Here is an 8328-nt window from a genome sequence, read left to right on the forward strand (position 1 = left end):
CCAGAGACCCCAGACTAGAAACCACGCTTTTCTCTTGCAGCACAATCTTTTCTTGGGATTTCAGAATTCCCACCAGTTTTGCCAGCGAGTACGATTTGAACTGCTCGTGTGCTTTAACTGTTGACACAACAGCTCTCCATTCGGATCTTAGACCATTCAGAAAAGTGACCTTCTGTTCAATAAGCTTCCTTTCAATATCATGTTTGATCATCTTGCTGAGAAGATGATTGAAGCGATCAAACGTCTGTGTAACATACTCATCAGGATTTTGCTTGAACTCTCCAAATTCAGACAGAAGCAAGGTCTGAATTGAGTGCTCCAGATCTTCATTTGTAGAATACAACTCTCACAGCCGATCCCAGATTTCTTTAGCTATACTACAGGAACTTACCAATCTAAACGTGTCAGATTGAAGAGTGAATCGAATCAGTCTCAATGCCTTGATGTTGCACTGAAACTTCTCCTTTTCGTCCTGAGCAACATTTTTCACATCTTTTAACAAATCATTATACTCCTTTTGAGTTTTAATAATTTTGGATGTTCCTGAAGGAGCAAATGGTCCAGACACAATAGCTTCCCACATCAGATACCCATTATCTTCAGATCCAATGATGTAGTCTTCAAAGTGATGCGCCCAAACCTCGTAATCTTGAGTGTAGAGAATTGGAATCTTAGTTGTAGATCCTATACTGTTTCAGATGTTGATAGGATTGGATTGAGAATCGTCCATGCTTGATCGTTTAACCTGTTGTAAGATCAAACTTGTAATACGTAATATTAGGGCAAGATGAATAAATAATGAGATACGTCAATTATGGAGTGACGACTCAATAAATATCAGTAAATGCAGAATAAACCCTAATCACTTCTTTCACAAAAGAGATGTGTATGAATTACACAGTCTCCTGCTTTGATACCAATTAATGAGTTAAGAAACTCTTTGATCGTTTAGATCTTCTAACAGGTTAATCACAAAAACGAAAAACAGCAATACAAAACACAAGAATGAATCAAAATATGTCGAATGATTCAATAGATTCAAGCCTCAGCAGAGCTCGATAAAGAACTTCCGCTGTAGAGGCTGTTAGGGTTACAAACAAATAAAAATCAAATCTTTCAGAATAATTGACTTCCAAATCCTACGTACTAAGATGCATGCAAGCACCTATAAATACAAAACCCTAAAAAAATAACTCATGGATGGACAGGCCCAATCCGGAGACTAAATGGACTAAATAGCGAGCCCAAGACGCAACACCTTTCAGACTCTACAACAAGAAGAATGGTATCAACCCATGGAATAATAATATGTCAAGGGCCTTAAACTTGTAAAAACCTTAGATTCACGACGTGAGATTAAGAAAATTCACGACGTGAAGTCGCAATTACGCGTATTCCTGGGAACCCTTGAGAAGTGACTCACGACGTGAGCAAAAAGGGTTCACGTCATGAAAACTGGGCAGACAGAAAAACATTGCCAAATCTTCTTCTAATGTGCACAATTCAACCAATGTCTTAATGTATTAAGACTCTTCTAAATTCACCAGTTTTTGACTCTTTCGCTGACTATCCACTCTCTTAACTCACCCCACACTTATTTTAAAATATGGGTCTCGACTCTCGACTTGAAAAACTCCCGGCTAAAAACGTACGCACTTATATCTTGATATCCTTTCTAGGCGCTCCTAGCAATTTCTGAGAAATAACCACCAAAGAAGAATAAAAGTAACTTAATATCTTAAAAGTTCTTACAATCCCAACCAAACAAAAACAAAATAAAAACAAACCAAATAAAATAAAAATAAACAATCAATCATCCTCCTCATCATCATGTGCTCCACTGGTTCCAGCTCCATCACCTCCACGTCCGCCATACTCCGTCCATCTTGGGCAAATCGGGTAATGATACCCTAAATGAGGTGGCTGCTCCACCCCAAGATTTCGGACAACATTCTCCATAGTACCTCCGATCCAATTGACACTCAATGATAACTGGTCAAAATAACCAGCCATGTCACTCCCAAAAGGTGCTCCCATCATGGATGCAGGTGGATGTATTGGCTGCCTGCGTTCTCCCCGTCCTCTCACATTCCTGCGCCTCGGCCGTGGTTGTGGTTCAGGTTGGTCGGCCGGCTCCTCCTCCTCCTCATCATCATCATCATCTCGAACAATTCCCCAATGTGTCCCATAGTTTTTGACCACCCTCATTGTTTCCAGATACCCCATACTAAACTCATTCCCCTCAATACATGTTAGAGAACGAGTGATTTCAGGAACAAGGAGGCCATAAGATCAGGGCAATCGTGTAACGAAATGCCCTCCACAAATGGGGCTTCCAGGACGAGCACTTGTCGCATAGTCTGCCAAATACCGTGCCAAGAAATATGGAATATTGCAACAAACACCCGGTTGTAAGATGCACCATAAAAAGAACAAGTTACTTTTAGTAACTTTATCACCGTGGTGTTTGTGATGAATGGAGAAAGTGATTAAGTGATGGATGAGGCGGTGTATCAGGCTTTTGATGCTACTCTCGGGAGATACACCGGATTTAAACACTCCAGTGGCAATGTTGCTCCAAAACTCAGGCCCCGAGACCCCATCCGCATACACCCGCGTGGCGTCCCTCAAAAATAAAATAAACTCATGAGTGATAGTCTCATGAGCTTCATACAGCCCCATACGGTGAGAAAACCCCACTAAACTGCACTCCCGATACTCCCCGCCTAAACGAAAGACCAAAGCTCGGGGAAAAGTGGGATCTCTAACATTGTCATGAAATGTCACCATGGAGAAAAACTTCATGCAAATCTCCTTATAAACACGCTCCTGGATGTTAAACAAGTTAAACCACCCTTTGCATGTAAATTGAAATCCGTCCCCTAAAAATATTTTTGTTAGGTATTGGGACATCCTATCAACCAAGACAACCTCCCTCATCCTTGCCCACTGAATAGTGGGAGCAACAACAAACTCTCGATTGTAAAGCCATCCCAACCAAGTATTCCATCGCGTGTAAACATCCCGGGGTGTAGTGGTTGGAAACTCGTAAAATGGGTGTAAACTCACAATCCCAAGAGGTAAGTCTCTTCTAGGTGCCATTTCTGCAAAAACAAGGAACAAACACAGCCAAAACAACAACCCAAAAATTTATAAATAAAAAGAAAAAAGAAGCTTCACAATCCAGAATTCACGTCGTGAAATCCTAAGAATTCACGACGTGAGTTCGTAGTCAGGTCCGAAAATCGTTCTGGTTTCTGTATAAATCGGCCATGATAGTGCTTGGGGTTTACTCGTATAACATTTTCAACCAATAATCAACTACATTCCAAGGGTAATTCATGAATCTTAGAGCACATTTCATACCATTTAAGAAATGAACAAACCCTAGTCCTAAATTCAACTATTTAAGAAAAATGAAGCTTAATAATTAAGACTCATTACCTTTGATGGAAGTAGTACGTAAGCACAAAGAAAACTTGTAGAGTTGTCGGCTAAAATCGGAGCAATTGGGACCAAGGGGGGACCAGATTTCGCTTCCACTTCGTGTGGTATAAACAAATGGAGGGTCAACTGGTTTTTTTAGGGCTTTATTCTGTGGTCTCGTGTCTTTGAAAACTCACGTCGTGAATTCGTAAAGATTCACGTCATGAATTTTATTTGGGCTAAAATTGGTCCATGCACTCACGGATTGATCTTGGACCTCTTAGTCTAATGGGCTAAACTCTATTATTGAGTATTTATCCAGTTTTTATCACGATTCACGGCGTGAATTCCTAAAAATTTCACGTCGTGAATATGGTCTGGAAGGAAAAATTTATTCTAAATCAATTTTGGTTTTCAACTAAAATTTCCAATTATTACTACTTCCATTTTAGGGTCCCCACATTCAGTGTTTAACTATGTTATAATCAAGTTAGATGACATGATCTATGTTTTTAAGACTAAAATGCAAAAAGAAAAGAAAAAATGCAAACCAAACTCGGGTTGCCTCCCGAGAAGCGCTTCTTTTTCTTGGAGTCTTGAGTTGGACTCCGTGCCTCCTACGTTGAGTCCTCGGAAGAATCCACCACTAGAATCTTTGGTTCCTTGAATCGCCTCTTGTAAGCTTGAACTCGTCTTTTGTACGCCTTCTTCAAATTCTCCTTTTTAGCTTTGACCTCTTCTTCATCAAGCTTGCGTTTGGTCCCTTTAGTTTCCTCCCTGCATTCCATAGCATCCTTATCCTCTTTCACAACTGGATTTGTCACCCTTGAAGTGACCTCCTCTTCATCACTTGTCATCTCCTCATCCTCGCTTACCCAAGAAGGTGGACTCTTATAAGCAATGACTTCAACCAAATATGGAACAGATGCTCTTAGTTTTGTTCTTTTGACTTGATGAACTGTCTTGATCTCTTCCTCCATAAGCTTTTCTAGCTCTTCTAGTTCATTGTCTTCATTAATTGTGAACACCTCTTCTTGAACATGATTCCTTAGGAAGCCATCTTCTATCCCAAAAATTTGTTTTTCATTACCAACCCTCAAGGTGAGATTAGACTTGCGAATATCAACAAGAGCTCCAGCAGTGTTAAGCAATGGACGACCAAGGATAATTGGAACATCTGGGTCTTCCTTCATATCCAACACTACAAAATCTATTGGAAAAACAAATTTTCCAATTTTTACTAAAATATCCTCCACAATGCCCCGGGGTTGTGTCACTGAACGGTTCGCCATGTGAATAGTCATTTTTTTAGCCCTCATCTTCTGAATTTCCAACTTTTGATAAAATGAATAAGGCATCAAATTAATGCTAGCCCCATAATCGGCTAAAGCATTAACCTTCATTTTGTTGCCAAACTCACACGGAAGAGTGAGACGTCCAGTATCTCCCATCTTCTTAAGTGTCTCTCCCAACACAGCTTTTGAGCTTTGCTCACTTAGAATCACCTTAGAATGCTTCTTTAATTGCTGGCGAGTGTCTATCAAATCTTGCAGTAATTTCTGATGCTCGGGAATTTTTGATTAGGACTCGACAAAAGGAGTATTAATCAGGATACCCTTCACGTGCTTAACAAACACCAGATGCTCTCTTTCCAGTGGACTAAGGGTAGCTCAGGAAGGAAAAGGCAAAGGTGGCTGATAACCCGAACCAACTACATAATTTTTTTGTTCATGACGGGCCCACGTCGTGAACTTACATTGCTCATGCGTGAATTCTGCAATTTAGCAGCATCTTGATTTTTGAGCTTGGGCTTCTTCAACTTTGGATCGGGCTGCTGTTGTTCAACTTCTAAGGCTTCTAAGAACTCAGAGATGGCCTCTTCTTCAGTGTCTATGGCCATTACATGAGATTGGGCCTTCGTTTCGGGATTTTTCGGGGACAACTTCTCATAAACCAGAGTGGCTAGTTGACCAAATTGTACTTCAAGGTTATTGATGGAGGCTTGCTGATTTTTTATTAAAGTTTTCTATTCATTATTAGCAGAATCAGTAGCATCGTGTCTCTTTTCCGAAGCTTCCATAAACTTCATCAACATGGTCTCTAGATCAGGTTTCTTCTCAGCTGGTGGCTGCTCCTTTTGATAGAAGCCTCGACCTGTCTGCCTATACTTCTCCTCTTTTTTCTTCTTATACTCTTCATATGGAAGCCACTCCTTCTTTGGTTTCCTCCAGTATTCATCACACTTATCCCCACTCAAGTAGCACACTTGAGCTTTTATGTTCCCAAGCTCATCTAAATTGCAGTCCTTGGTCAAGTGCAGACCACTACACCTCTCGCAACCCACTCTCATGGCATGAATTGACTGGTCCATATGTGTTATCCTTCGATCCAAATTATTCAGCATAGCCATCACAGCTGCTATTTCTTCAGTTTGGGCCCCTCCACCGCCTTTGATTCCATCTTGCCTAGGGTTGTGGTATTCGTGAGAGTGCTTCGCGAATTCTTCAATCAGCTCCTTGACCTCCCTTGGATTTTTCTTTGTCAAAGGTCCTTGAGAGTCAAGGAGTTGTCTTGTCATAACGTTGACCCCATCATAGAAGATTGACATCTCTTGTTGCACATTTAGATCATGCTGAGGGCAATTTTTGAGCAAGCCCTTGTACCGCTCCCATGCTTCGTATAATGACTCCCCCGGCTGTTGCTCAAAGTTGGCTATTGCCTTATTGAGTTTAGCTATCTTGGATGGCAGGCAAAATTGGTCCAAGAATTGCTCACGCATCTGAGCCCAAGTGGTGATTGTACCCGGTGGAAGTGATTTTAACTACTCCTTAGCAGCTCCCTTGAAAGTAATGGGAAGCATCCTAAGCAAGACGGTGTTTCTGTTGACATTTGGGACATTGAAGTAATCCGCAATGTCGTTGACTTCATCTAGATGCTTAAAAGCATCCTCATGATCTTTTCCAAAAAATGGGATATCCTTCAGTGCAGTCAAGATGTGCCCCTTCAGCTCGAATGTGGCAGTGGCAGGTATTGCGGGTTGGACTAAACCGAGACCCACATCTTCTCGAATCCGATTCTTGTAAGCTCCCATGGACATCTCTTCAATTGCTGCCATCTCGTTCCTTGGCTCGTTCTCGGGTTTGCTCGTATGTTCTTCAAATTCCGGCTCGGTATCGTATTCGGATTCGGTTTGGACGGGTATTTGATCCAAGTGCTCAAAATTGCTCTTGTGCCTTGAGGATGAACTTGACTCTCCTGTCTTCTTTCCCAACTTTCTTGAAAATGCTGACTTTAGCTCTTGCAATGGCGTCTTCTTATCAGTCTTCTTGTGAAGTGCAGCTTCGAGATCTTCAATTGGTGGCACCAAAGGTGTGGTAGATCCTCTGGTCATGAACTCCTGCAAACTAAACACAATAAAAACGTAAAACTGAAATAGAAAAAGAAAATACTTAAAAACTAAAAACTACAGTTCTCACGTTGTGAGTTTATACAGCTCACGTCGTGAATTCTGTGACAGAAACAAAAATCAAAAAATTTTGCTAAAATAATATGTTACTAAGCTAATAAACAAAAATAAATAACTAATTAACTTTTATGCAGATTTTATCCCACAAAAAGGGTCGATTAATCTAATGCAACTAAATAAACTAATAAACGCACTGCTCCCTGGCAACGACGCCAAAAACTTGATGTGTACGAAAGTACCCACTAATTTTAATATTTATAACCTAACAAACTTAAACTAACTATGCACTTATAGGCAGTGTACCTAGTCAGATTACAGTATAGCTTAGGTAAGTCAAGTGTCGATCACAGGGAACGGTGTTACTATTTAATCTACTTGCTATCAAATTAACCTAATTATTAACAAGTTTAGAAAGGGTTTTATTTGATTTTACAAGATCAGACGAGCTTAACTCAAATTCAATCAATAAGTAAAAACACACTCTTGTTTAGTTCGAATCTACTTCATCCTTATGGCTAGCTAATAATTATGGATTATCAAGTTGGTTTTAATTGTATTAGTAATTTAATTCTAACTTTACCAATAATTAATTAATTCATGTCAAACTATGTATGGTCACACACATTTAAACACAGAACCAATTATGAATATGAATATGCTATGTAAGATTTATTATGTAAACACAATTATAGTCACAATCCACGTTCTCTAGCACAGCTAAGTTTATTTATTCTAATTACTAACTAAGATTGGTCGTTCCTAGCTCTAACAATTTAATGTTCACTAAATCATTGGGTAAACAAGTTCATGCAGTTAATGGTCACTAAGCTACACAGAACATGACATTAAGCAACTAGAGAAACAAACACAAGCATGCTAGGTAACTAAAAATCAAACACAAGCAGTTTACCAACTAAATAAATCCATAAAAATTAAGCTATTCATAAGTTAGAAGCTTCATCTAGCTAAACAAGAGTAGCTAGATTCAGCTGCTCATAATAGCAACTAACACACTAACACAAATCAAAGTATAATGAAACATGTTCCTAAGTAACAAATAAGTAAAATAAATTATGGACCTTCACTCTTTTGGTGTTGAAAGCTTCTTTCCAGGACTTCTCTTCTGCTTAAAATCGCCTTCTGGAACCCCTTTCTCTAGCCAAAAGTCCCCTTTATTCGTAATGGTCAAAGGTTTATATAGTTGCTGATTTTTATAAATTCACGTCGTGAATAATAAGATATTCACGTCGTGAGTTCCAGATAACCGTGCCCGTCAAGGATTCCTTCACCCGCGTACATATCTTCTAGAACTAACTCTCATGTCGTGAATCTTCCAGTTCTCACGATGTGAGAACGCTTTTTTCAGAATTTCTTTTCCTTTAATCTTTTAATCCCAAAGTTTCTTCGTTTAACGCTTTTAGTCATTTTTCTTCAAA

General features: G+C 39.6%; 1 non-coding gene across 1 annotated transcript; it reads left to right on the forward strand.

The window, feature by feature from the left end:
• The first annotated feature begins 6050 nt into the window (after positions 1–6050).
• Positions 6051–6157, forward strand: LOC111913417 (small nucleolar RNA R71). The gene has a single exon (XR_002857526.1). It is a non-coding gene; the product is annotated as a small nucleolar RNA R71 (small nucleolar RNA).
• The last annotated feature ends 2171 nt before the right edge of the window (positions 6158–8328 follow it).

This window comes from Lactuca sativa, chromosome 9, assembly GCF_002870075.4.
Source record: "Lactuca sativa cultivar Salinas chromosome 9, Lsat_Salinas_v11, whole genome shotgun sequence".
Lineage (NCBI taxonomy): Eukaryota > Viridiplantae > Streptophyta > Magnoliopsida > Asterales > Asteraceae > Lactuca > Lactuca sativa.